Below are 13,493 nucleotides of genomic sequence, written 5' to 3'. Positions count from 1 at the left end.
TGTGATAATCTGGAACCTCTGATATGCCGGGACCTTATCCTTGCTCATTTTGTCTTTATTTTTTAGCTTTCAAATGGCATATTCAATCTGCTATAACTTTTGATCCAGAAGTCCATTTTTGGACTTCCACAATATTGTTGGAAATATTATTCTGAGCACTATCTAATGGAGAGGGACCGATTTAACTTTGAGAGCTTCTGTGGCTTGGGAGATGTCTTCAAACTTCACTACTCTTTTTCAATTTGGACAACTGAAAACAAATTTGGCAGTGAGTGATAACATTGGCTCCACCTGGGGATAGGGCATTGGATTGTAATGCGTTAAGAACTTGCAGTCTGTGAACTTCTCTTTTTGGGCATGGAGTCTTTTTAAACAAGTGAAAATTTTGCGAAAGTGAAATTTTAAACAAAAAAATGGAAATTTCATATTATAATTACAATGAGTGCAAGACAGGTACCTTTAACTCTAGAAATAGAGTTTGAGGAACTGACCATTTACTGCCAGCTCCAATGATTCACCTTCAAGAGTTTCGGGAGGTACATATTATTTCCTTTTTCCTATGAAATTTTGAAAGGGCCTAACCAAAGAGAATCAAATTTCCCATGTTTACCTTTTTCTTCCCATCGGTTGTCCCATTAGAGAACTAAAGCTCCCAGTTGAAGAGGTCGATCCTTGGCATTTTTGTCAAATAGGGATTTCATCTTTTGTTGGTAATTTCCCAATTTAGCCCCCACCTATTCCCTATTTTCATGAAGCTCACCCAGTTGGTTTATCCTTCATTTCAAAGAAATTGGCTCCTCTTCAGCTTCCTGTAGAAATTTTTCCACTAGCATTGCTAATTGGATTGGGAATATTACAGCCTTACCATACATTAGCTCAAAAGGCGATTTTCAAGTGGAACGTTTAAGAGTCACTCGATTAGCCTAGAGTGCAAACTTCAATTAGGTGTCCAAATTCCTCTGATTTTAGAAGATGGTATTCTTCAACACTCTCACCACAGTTTTGTTTGAGGAGTCAACTAAACCGTTTCCCTAAGGATAGTAGGTAGTGGAGTGCCCTATGATGATATTGAATTTCTGACAGAAGCTGTTGAATTTTGTCGATTTGAAGACCTGGGCATTGTTAGTGATGATTTTGATAGGGAAACCAAAACACGATAATATGTTTTCCTCCATAAACTTGATTACCACTAAGTGTGTAGCGTTTATGGCTGGGATGGTCTCTACCCACTTGGTGAAATAATCTGTGGCCATTAATATCCACTTATGTTGGCCACTGGAAGGTGGGTTTATCTCTATTATGAAGTCTAGTCCCCACTGTTTGAAGGGTTCTTCCACATGCACTGGGATCAGGGGAAGAGGAGAAAGTTTTTGTGTCTTATCAAAGACTTGGCACTTCTGACATGACTTGACTTGTCAATGCACATTTCCAAACAATTTAGGCTAGTAGAATACTGCCTTGAGGATTTTTTCAGTTGTGGTCTTCCAGTTGTAATGACCTCCATAAACTCCCCCATGAAATTCCTAAATCACTTTATGAGTTTTTCCTTCTACCAAGCATAACAACAAACATCCCACCAGGTCTTTCTAATAGAGTTGACCATTGGACATGATATACTTTTGAGCTTGCAGTCTCAACGTCATGTATTTGGATTTATATAGCCCTAGTTGGCACCTCAAGAATAAGAGATAATGGGTGATATTCTTATACTAGGTTGATCCCTCATATTTAGCATAGATCTTTTGCTCTACTATTTTAATCCCATTCTGCTGAACTTATGTTCTGTCTTCCTCTGTTATCAGGTTTATTCCCAAAGCTTGGCAGTTAGATTTTGATAAAATATTGGCCAACCCCTCTCCTTTCATGAGCTTAGTAAGATTTATTTCTAATTCATATTCTTATATCTTTGCTATCCACCTACCCCTTTTTCCTTCATTGTCACCTTATACAACTATTTCCTTGACCATTGTCATTGGGACAAATGTTGAGATTTCTAAGTGTAGCACATACACTCGAAATTCCTTCAAAGATTTGACTAGTGCATATGCTTGTTTCTCCAAGATGTTATATTTCATCTCAAAATTCATCAGGACTTGGCTAAAGAAGGCGATGGGATTCTCATAACCCTCTTTATTCTTCTATAGCAAAATTGTAGTAATAGTATGCAGAGAAGAAAAGTAAATGATATAGAAAGTTGTTGAGTAGTCAGGGCTGACTAGTACCGGTGCTTCAGAAAAAGCTTCTTTAATTCTAGTAAAATAATCTCAAGAGGTAGGGCTCCATTTGACTTCATTTTCCTTTTTAAGCATATCTGTAATACCCTTCACTATTTCTGCATAATTGGGTATGAACCTTCTCAAGAAATTGAGTCTCCCCAAGAAGACTTGGACCTCTTTCTTATTTATGGGTAGAGGAATGTGAATAATAGCTTCGACTCGCTTATAATAAATTTTCACTCCTTCGTGCGCTACTATGTGTCCTTCTAGCTTCCCCTCACTTAGGGAAAACTAAGATTTCTTGGGATTCATAGATAGTCCATATCTCCTGCATTTCTCAAAGGTGAGTTTCAAGTGGAGGATGTGCTCTTCATTGGTCTTAGAGAAGATTTTGATATCGTCCAAATATATCACTATGAAATTGTCTTTCTCTCCTACAAAAGGTATATCCATATCTCTCTCAAAGGTTTCCCTGCATTGATAAGAGTGAAAGGCATGCAATCATACATGAAAGTTCCACAGGGGGTGGTGAAAGCAATCTTCTTCTAATCATCAGGGTGGACTACCACTTGTTTGTAAGCAAAGAACCCATCCATCATGGACATTCTAAATAATCCAACCACCTTCTGTAATATGTAATCCATCTTGGGGAGTGGGTAATTGTATTTCAAACATTCCCTGTTAAGGTTACAAAAATATACACATAACCTTATTTCTCCATTCTTTTTTTAGACTGGGACTAGGTTGGCCACCCATTCTGAGTACCTTAAAGGCACTATGATTTTAGCCTGTAGAAGTTTCCTCACTTATTTTTCAATAGAGGGGAGTAAGAGTGGATTAATCTGCTTGAGCTTCTGCTTGCATAGTCTTATTCCACTCTTTAAAGGAATCTTATGTTATATGATGTTAGTATCAAATGATTTTAAATCCTCATAATACTAAGAAAAAACATCCTTATTGGTTTTGAAGAGATTTAAATGGCTGTGTTTATATTGTGCGTGGATTCCTTTTGATAGTCTAACCATCGGGGGTTCATCTTCTGAGCCGATATTGTGCAATCTTCTACTTGTTCATCCATCTTCGAAGCCATTTTTTTGGAGGCTACATCATTCTTGTTAAATAATCTTTCTTGTGAAACTAGCCCATGAGGAATAGTATTCCCTTCCAGTTGTAGCATTCTCTATACAGTCGTCTTCCCATGAAATTGGTTCTTGATCTGCCTCTTTTTCCTCTCCTTGATCAATAGTTGAGCTAGTGAACTCCTCAACTACATCTATAAATCATTTTATTTGATCATCGTCCTCGAATACCTACTAGTGTTTAACATTATCAGGTATAGAGAGTCTGTGTCTAACCTCCACCTCGTACCTGAGCAGTGGATTTTGAGGAGATTTGAAATTTCTTGCTGCTACCGCAAGGGAATCATCCATATCCTTTCCTTCTTTGGGAAAAAATTGGATATTAAAGGCCATGAAGAAGTTATCAATTAAATCCCATACTTCATTCCGGTAATTCCTCAATATAGGGTGTTTACCGTGGCACTAATTTTGTATCTGCTTTACAATCATCTCAGAGTCTCCATGCATAGTTAAGAATTCAATATTCATATTCCTTGTTTTTTGTATCCCAAGTAGCAATGCTTCATACTTTGCCACATTTTTGGTTGCCTTAAACTCCAGCTTGAATGAGAGGGGTATTAAGATGCCATCAGGACTTACCAACAATACTCCTGCTCCATTTCCCTCTTTTTAATTCGCTCCATCAAAGTATAATTTCCATACTTTGTTTTTATCTGTGTGTTGGTCATCTAACTGCATCGTTAGATGTACTTGTGTTTCTTCTATGATGGTATCATCTTCTTCTAGGAACAGGCAGGAGAGGTCGCTTTCTTTTCCATACACTCAAGAATTTTTAGAACATTCAGCTGGGGTCACAGTGTTCACAAATGTGGACTCTTTGTACAACCTTCGTTCTTCACCTCCAAAAGTGGGAATAATGGCATAAATTTGATCTAATTTGATAGAGCCCCCCCCCCCCCCCCCCCTTAGAATCCTAAGGCCTAAATTGGAGCATGCTAAATCGAGGGGGAATATTTTCCACTACGATTTCCATCACTACACTTTTCCCAGGGATCTAAGCCAGGTTTACCACCAGATATTTTATCATTCCGAAGAAATTGACCCTCTTAGAGTCAAAGGAGCATAGGTCCTTGTAGGGTTTGGTGATCTGTAAGCCAATTTGTTACATCACGGCTAAGGGCGTGAGGTTATGCGAGGCTCCAGATTTCGAAATATAGTTATGCAATAAGGGGTCATGAATTACCAAGGTCACATAGAATGGTGCATTGGAAGAATCAAGTTCTTCAACATGAGGCGAAAAAACAACCATTGGTCTTTCTTCTTGAAGGTTTAAACAATCATGGGTTTGTACTGAGGTAGATGGAAGCCTGAATTGGGAGACTTGAGCTTTATAAGTGGGTTGTTTTAGAAGTTCAGCTAGGGGAACAACAATCTTTACCTTCTCGAGTTCCTTCAGAAGATTGAATGCAAAATGGCCCTTTTCTATGCTTCCAAGCTCTACCTCTCTTTCTTTATCACCAGTAGTTTTTATCAGAATGGGTGCCTTCTATTCTATGTGTTCCTTGGATTTATTGCATTCCTTATTTAAGGAGACTTTTACTTTGGATGAGTCAGGGTTCAGCTTCCCTTTCCCTTTATTTAACACTGGGGGAATATCTTGGGTAGCAGTTTCCTCCTTTTGTTCAGGTTCCCTCAACCTCTTTTTTGAAGATCTGAGATCATACTTTCGATGCATTTGTGCTTGCATGAAATCCAAAAATTGTTTACAATAATCCCCTATGTCCTCCTCATTCACTATTGCTTCAGAGAAGGAGGAATACAAGTTTCCCTGCATCTCATGTGTATTCGGTGGTTGTTCATCGTGATCATCTTCTAAACATAGAGGAGGAGGGATCAGATTGAGTTGATCTTTTCTTTTCCTTTGAAGTATTTGCAATGGTCTCCTTTTGTACTATGGGTTATAACCTCAGTTGTTACCTTGATCATTCTATTTTGGGAGACTCTTGTTCTCAACCTCAAGCTTCACCACCTTGTGCAATAAACTCTTAATGAGATTATCCATTTCTTCCCACCTAAAATATGGTAATTCTTTACCTTGACCAAAGAAGTATTCTTCTTCTTTCCCCCTTTTCTTCTCAAGAGGTTAATTCTTTCCTCTTGACTTCCCCGCCGAGGTGAAATTTGGTTCAACCTCAAGAATATCAACTTGGAGTTGATCCAAAGTATGAGACTTTAGCTCCCTTAGGGTAAAGCCAAATTCAGACTCAAAGTATCCCACAAATACTACACGAGAAGTAGCTTGAGGAGGATTTATCTCAACAGGCAGGTTATTATACTTCTTATTGAATCCTTTTATGAATTCTAAAATATCCTCTCCTGGATTCTTCCTTATAGCATTGCACTCTGTGAAGACATACTCATGATCTCTCTTTTCACCCCACTTTTGTGTGAAAGAGTCTTCAAGTTCTTCCCAGGTGGTGATGGATGCATTGGGTAGGGATTTAAATCACTTTCTGGCTTCTCCATCAAGGGATTGCACAAAGAGTCTCAGGACCATATCCGGTCGTTCTACATTTATATTCTCAGCAAAAGAACAAAAGGTTCAATTTGTCTATGTGCAGTGTTTTCGCCTTCCCCATTGAACCTAGGCAAATGATTTAGGTAGTCCTGAGGCATAGCACTTAGGGGTTGAGGTAAATCAAGAGGGGCATATTTATTCACTAAGAAACCTAGAACAACTATCTGGATTAATGGAGGGGAATTGAGATTTATCGGAGGAACTTGGGCCAAAGCCATAGTGGTTGGAGTAACTAGACTAATAGCATTGTGACTGAGTGTATAATGGATATTTCTATTATTGAGGATATATTTACCTTTTTCAGTCTCAGGAGGAGGAGGAAACGAAACAAAAGGAGTCGTAACTGAGATTTATTCCTCTTTGATCTCTGATTTGGAGGAACAATGATATAGAAGATCTTCTGTAGGGTATGTAAGGACCTTAGGAGTAAGATCTAAGCAGTGAATAATAACATGTTGGGAGCTGGATGAGGAAGCTTCAAAGAATTATGAGACAATAACATAGGTAGTAAGAGTTTTCTCCTTCCAGACTCTCCTAAAAATTAAATTCTCTAGGCTAGATACAGAAGGGGTTTCCTGCTCAGAGCTATTTGAGCGAGTTTGAGGCTTTCTAAAATCCAGGATGATAAATGATAATGATATTTGTGGAGTCGCCAAGGTGATGAGGATGCAATCAGAACATCTTTTCTCACCTACACAAAGAGTGCTTAACTTGTCATATCCCAAGGGAAAAATCCTTCAATACGTTCCGTGACAATGACGACAAAAGATGTTGTTGCTTCCAGAGACAGCGTCAGATTGCTTACAAGACGAGTGCCTCGAACATCTATATTTTATGTGTCTCATACGATTCTTAGAAAACTGGAGACATCACACACACACACATATATATATAAACATCATGTGTTGTTTTGTTCATCCAAGGACATAATCCATGTATTTTTCGTACTCTTTCACATATACAACTCAGAGAAATATATGTATGAACTAGTGGAGGCCGAGTAGTTAGACGACCTACAGTTTAATCAACTTTAGCAGAGCAATGAAAGAAGAGAAGGAGATAGAATAACTCATCATATAGAGCTTGACACATCAAGAATTCTGTACTTATTTGAGTTAAATATAGACATAATGGATGAAAGAGGATTGGATGTAATGAATCATGGATCACAATTTTGAAGAGATAATCTCAAAGATACATATAGGCATGTGCATTAACGAGTCAATACTAATGAATTTGTAAGAACATATGAAACATTTCTAGCAGCTACAATTACATGAAATCAGAGAGGACTGAGCATAATGGAATTTAAACAGAGAGGGAACATACTGTAGTACTCGAATGTAGGAATCGCCACCATTTCATTAATATTCTAAAATATGCAAATCTTGAAGTCATACAGTCTTAGAAATAACATGTATTTAATCTTTAGGATTCAAACCCCTTTCTAAGTGTTTCTTCCTCCCTTTTATAAGGAGAGGGAGAACATGGAAATTACAAAATATCTCACACTAGAGCTTCCATCTGCTTGCATGACTAGCTGTCTCGGTGTGTAGGCTCTGTCACCTCCAATTATTACAACAGAAATATCATTTTCTTGAAAATAAAACAGAATGACAATAGAAATCAAAAACAACAAAACAAAATTAATAAGTGAAACTAAAATGATGGTCTTATAAACATATCTCCACGCCACTCTCTTTACTGGCCTTTGGCCCAACCACGTTTCTTCTACATTATGCCTCATGCTCTATCAATTATTTCCTAGTTGTCGCTTTCAGTCATAACATTTTAACTTATTCTCTTAGAGGAAGTGGGAGTGATCACCCATGATGGTCATAACATATTCTAAACATAGTTTCCAACTCATTCGTCCCCTCTTACATTCCTTCTCAGGCCAATGGAACTCAGTCTACCTAGTGAAACGATCATACAAGTGTATTGGAGCTCAAAGATTGAGGGTTTTAAACTAAACAGACTCTGCGAAATTGCAAACGTCGATCTCCTTTGCCCCCCTATGGTTTAGCCCCTTTCAGTATTTCTACATCATAGGACCAAGCGTTGTGACCTAGGGCTCAGCCTTTATATCAGAGGTTTCTTATCGGCGGCTTGGAATCAAGGACTTAACCTGGAGTGATATGATATTAGGTTTCGCCAATTGTTGATGGCCGACCACCCTCTGTGCTTAGCCCTTGGTTTCTGTGACTCTTTATGTGGCTGTGGGTTAGCCCCTGTATCAAAGCCCCTTTATCGGTGGATCACAATCAAACGTTTTACTTTGTGTAACAACATACCTCAACCTGTAAATTCCGATTTGCGAACTCCGATGTGTCGTCATCCACTACCACGTGTTACCTTGTGAGTGGTGACATGTGTCACCTTGTTTTGGCCCCTTATGATCCCTCAAAATGTTGAATTTGCGTGCCATGTGTCCTCCGTATTGTCATGACATGTTGACATCAGCGCCACTGTGTCTTTACCGGATCCAATAATACTCTACCATGCGGCCCCCTGGAGGAGAGAGAAAAGGCACCCCTTCCCCTGGTTTTTCACTAATTTCCTTTGCAAATCATTTGTAACCCTTCCTGGTGATTTACGCTTATTGGCATATTCCTCCTGCAATTTCTTAAGAGTGGTCAAGTTGAAATCACCGACTGTCGATTTGTGATATGTTTGGGCAGTTGCGATTGTCGATATGTGAGCCCACTGATGTGCCATACAAGACCTCTAATCGATGATATATGTTGTACCTTGGACCTCATATATGTGATTGCTGATCAGAAGTTTTCTCTGACCTCGTCGATATGTGCTTAGTGCCACCGATGACAAATCGTCGATGTGCGATAGCGATATTGGAGCTCTTCTACATGGAGCGTTGTATGCCCTACTGTTATGAAGTGCAATCAGCGATATGTGATGCGACCCTAATGTGTGATTTCCGATACACCATGTCGCTAGAACCTCCAATTTGTGATGTGTTGGGACCTCCAATATGCGAGACCTTACCCTTGGTCGTTTCCTCTTTGTTTTCTGAGTTTCAAAGTGTAGCTTCAATCTGCTCTAACTTCTGATCCAAAAGTCCATTTTTGGATTTCCACATATCGTTGGAAAGCTTATTCGAAGCACTATCTGATGGAGAGGGACTGATTTAGCTTTGAGAGCTTTTTTTGGCTTGGGAGATGTCTTTAATATTGACTGCTATTTTTCACTTTGGACAACTAAAAACACATTTGGCAGTGAGTGACAACAGTCTCTAAAAAAAAATAAGTATTTCATTATTTTTGTGGATGATTTTATTAGACAAACATGGGTATATTTCATTAAGGAACAATATGATGCATTTGTCATATTTCAACAACTTAAAGCTTTTGTGGAAAACGAAATTGGTTATTCTCTAAAAACATTACGCATAGATAGGGGGGGGGAATTCACTTTCAATAATTCTGATTCTTATTGTCAAAATAATGGAATTCAAAGGAAATTGACAACTAGTAATATTACCTAGTAAAATGGCATTGTTGAACGTAGGAATAGAAGAATTGTTGAGATGGGTTGAAGTTGTAGCTACCTTTGTTTATTTTCTTAATAGATGCCCAACAAGAAGTGTGCAAAATATTACCCCATTATCAGTCATGGTGTGGAAGAAAACCCAATGTTTCTCATTTACGAGTATTTGGTTGCGTTTCTTATGCTCATGTTCTTACTGAAAAGAGAATAAAACTTGATGATAAAAGTGTGAAATTCATTTTTATTTGCTATTGTGAGGAGACAAAAGGTTATAGATTGTACAATCCACAAACTAAAAAACGAATGATTAGTTGTGATGTGTTCTTTAATGGAAAAGAAGAATGGAAATGGAATTAAAATGTGCAACAACAAAATCCAAGTATTGTTGTACAAAAAGATGAATTTTTTGTTTCTGCAAATTTATTCAGTGATCAAAATACTTCACAGGCCACATCCAGTTCATCATCTTCTGCAACTTCAAGTCCTATTTCAAGTCCAAGTCCTCCTCCAAGAAAGGCAAAATCCTTAAAAGAAATTTATGGGTATACTAATATTTCTTTGATGTCTCAGATTGAAGCAGAGCCAAGATGTTTTGGAGATGCAGTAAAAGAATTATTTTGGTGCAAAGTAATGGTTGAAGAGATGACAATAATTAAAAGGAATGAAACATGGGAGCTTGTGGATCCTCCTACAGAAAAAGAAGTCATTGGAGTGAAATGGTTGTACAAAACGAAGTATGCAGTTGATGGATCTGTACAAAAGCACAAAGAAAGGTTAGAGGCAAAGGGATATGATCAACAATCAGGTATTGACTATAATGAAACATATTCTCTCGTTGCAATATTTAATACAATCATAATTGTTTTGGAATTTACAACTCAATATAAATGGTTTGTTTATCAATTTTACGTGAAATCAACATTTCTAAATGGTGAGTTGAAAGAAGATGTATATGTTCATCAACCCCATGGAAATGAAGAAGCAGGAAATGAGCACAAAGTCTAGAAATTGAAAAAGGATGTTTATGGGCTTAAACAAGCTCCAAGAGCATGATATAGTAGAATTGACACTTATCTTTTGAAAAAGGGATTTAACATAAATGAAAATGAACCCACATTATATGTCAAGTCAAATGGTAATCATATACTAATTGTTTTCTTATATGTAGTTGACCTGATATACACATCTTCAAGTGATTTGTTAGTGGAAGATTCCAGGCAGGCTATGATGACTGAATTTGAAATGATTGATATTTGTTTGCCACATTATTTTCTTGGCATAAAAGTGACACAAATGAATGAGGAATTTCTATTTCACAAGAAAAGAATGTTTCAGATCTTCTTGAAAAATAGTAAATGGGAAAATGTATACCCATGAGAACACCCATGAATACAAATGATTTTTTTTTCTAGAAGATGGAGTTGAAAAGGTAGATGCTAGATCCTATATGAGTCTCGTAGGAATCCTTTTGTATCTTACTACCACTAGGCCTAATATTATGCATGCAGTAGGTTTGATTTCCAAATTCATGCAAAGTCCAAGTAAGATTCATTTTGCAGCAACAAAAAGAATTTTTAGGTATCTTCATGGAACAAGAAATTATGGTATTTGGTATACTTCATCAAATAATTTTGGGTTTTTCATTTATACATATAATTATTGTGTTGGATCTCTTGATGATAGAAAAAGAACTTCAATTTATGTCTTCGGCCTTGGATCGAGAGCAGTATCATGGTATTCAAAGAAGCAACAAAATATTTCATTGTCTTCTACATAGGTGGAGTATATTGCAGAAACAACGGCAATATGTGAAGAAATTTGGATGAAGAAAGTCTTATTAGATCTAAAACAAGAACAAAAACATGTCACACCTATTTACTATGATAACTTGTCTACCATTGTCATAACGAAAAATCATGTGTTTCATAATCACACCAAACACATTGATACCAAATATCATCTCATAAGAGACTATGTGACAAAAGGAGAAATTGAAATAAAGTTTTATACAACAAATGATAAGCTTGCAAATATATTCACCAAAACACTACCAAAAGGGAAGTTTATTCCATGAGGGATATTGTTGGAATCACTTCATTATGCATTAAGGAGTGTTGAGGATAATGCTTAATTATGTTATGTAATTGATGACAAATTAGTCAACAAATTTTGTTTTCGTGAGTTATCATAATTAGGGAAGAAAATTAATAGAATTAGCTAGTATTCAAAGTTATTATTCGGCAAATTGTTAGGGGCTGTAGATTAGAATTAGAAGTTACTAAGCTAATTGATAACCCAACTAGAAATATGTTGGTTATATAGTAATGTATTCATTTCTTCCATGATGATATGAGATTCAAATGAGAGTTAAGTTCATGCATGGACTAGACTTTTCTAGTTTTTGTTCATTGTTTTATTTACAAGTTTTCATATGTATTCTCTTGATAGATTTAAGAGATTCTTCCTTTCTTTGGCATTGAGCATTTTGGGAGCGATGGCCTACTTTCAAAACTGCAAAGGGTTGAGAATGAATACCCACATAAAATGTAATTACGTTATGTTTATTATGAAATCGACTCTACTTTTCATATACAACCTTTACTAAAATAAAAGTTGACTATCATTAATCATAGTAGTACCTAGAGACCAATAACCTACACTGGTAGAGATTTTGAGACATTCTATGATTTGTAATTACCTACAAATAGGTTAAGGACTGTTGAGAAATTGATGTGTTGGCTATGAACACCTCTACAATGAACAAGGAAAATTTTAAGGATGGAAAATTTTCTTGAAGTTTAGAAACTTTGGCGAATCTCATTGATCTCTAATATGCAAATTATAAAATGTTTATTGATATATTTGTAAAATTATTCAAATTTATAATGATTTTATATATAGTATCTATATAATGTTGGCGATTTTTAAGGTAAAATAATTTTATATTCTAAAATTTGGGCGAATCATCTTTTATAAAATTGGAAATTGGCGAATCTTTTTTGTGGAAAAATCATGGAAAATTAGCCCATTGGGCGAACATTAGCCCCTAAAATTTTCCATGACAATGAAGATTTCCCTCGTTCTATTGTTCTCATATTCTATGGTCTTTAGAAAACTTTCCACACCATAACCAACCTCAAAGGCATTGATTATGTTGACTTTGATTTTTTTGCTTCTAGGTGGGCTAGAAATGGTAGTGTTTTTAGTAGAGATGTTAAATAGTTTCAGTTCCTTTTGTAATATGTCAGACATTTTTCTATTTACTTTTTATGGTTTCCGTGTATATTTTACAATGGTAGAATTTGTGTTTTCAATGCAATATTAATGCTTTCTATAACAAGGATATCCCTATAGCTCTTGCTAATGTGCATGACCGTGGTGTTGATGTGAAGATTAGGTTGAATTTCAGGTTGCTTTTTGTTTATATTTAATAGTTGTTTGATTGCACTTTCTAACATGATTAAATTCTTGGACAAACCTGCCTATAAATTTAGGGTCATTCCCTACTTACTTATCATGTGTAATGTTAAAATGCAGCATGCAAAGTTCTGAGCGAGGTGCATATGATCTAAGAAAGGGGAATGATGATTTTATATGAGAAATAATCCATTGTTTAATATAAGCTTCCTTATCAACAACAATATAAAAATAAGTGTTAAGAAACCAACTCACAAAATAGAAGAAGATATAGATGAACAACTTCAAAATTAGCCTCTTCGAGGGGCAACCTCCTTTACATTACACAAATGAACAATTCTTGGATGATACAAACAACAAAACCTCATTTTTATATATAGGAGTCTAAGGGTTCATATTATAATCAGAGCCAACCTAACAATAATAATGTAAGGGAACAATAATACCAATAGTGGGTTTTTATGGGGCACAATAATAACAATATGGGGACTACATGGAAACAATAATAACAATAAGGGGGCTACACTAACAATAACGATGAGGGAATACACTAGTATTATTGGGACCTAACATGCCCCTCTCCTTCAAAAAAATGTTTTCCTCAACGCTTGAATAGTTATGGATGCTTCTGTAAAAAATTCTCATCCTCCCATATGGAATCTTCAGCGGATAAGTTCTTCCACTTGATGAGATACT

Source organism: Pinus tabuliformis, chromosome 1_1, assembly GCF_031772625.1.
Source record: "Pinus tabuliformis cultivar Carrire ecotype Pingquan chromosome 1_1, CPIR1, whole genome shotgun sequence".
NCBI lineage: Eukaryota > Viridiplantae > Streptophyta > Pinopsida > Pinales > Pinaceae > Pinus > Pinus tabuliformis.
Note: the sequence above shows the minus strand (reverse complement) of the source record.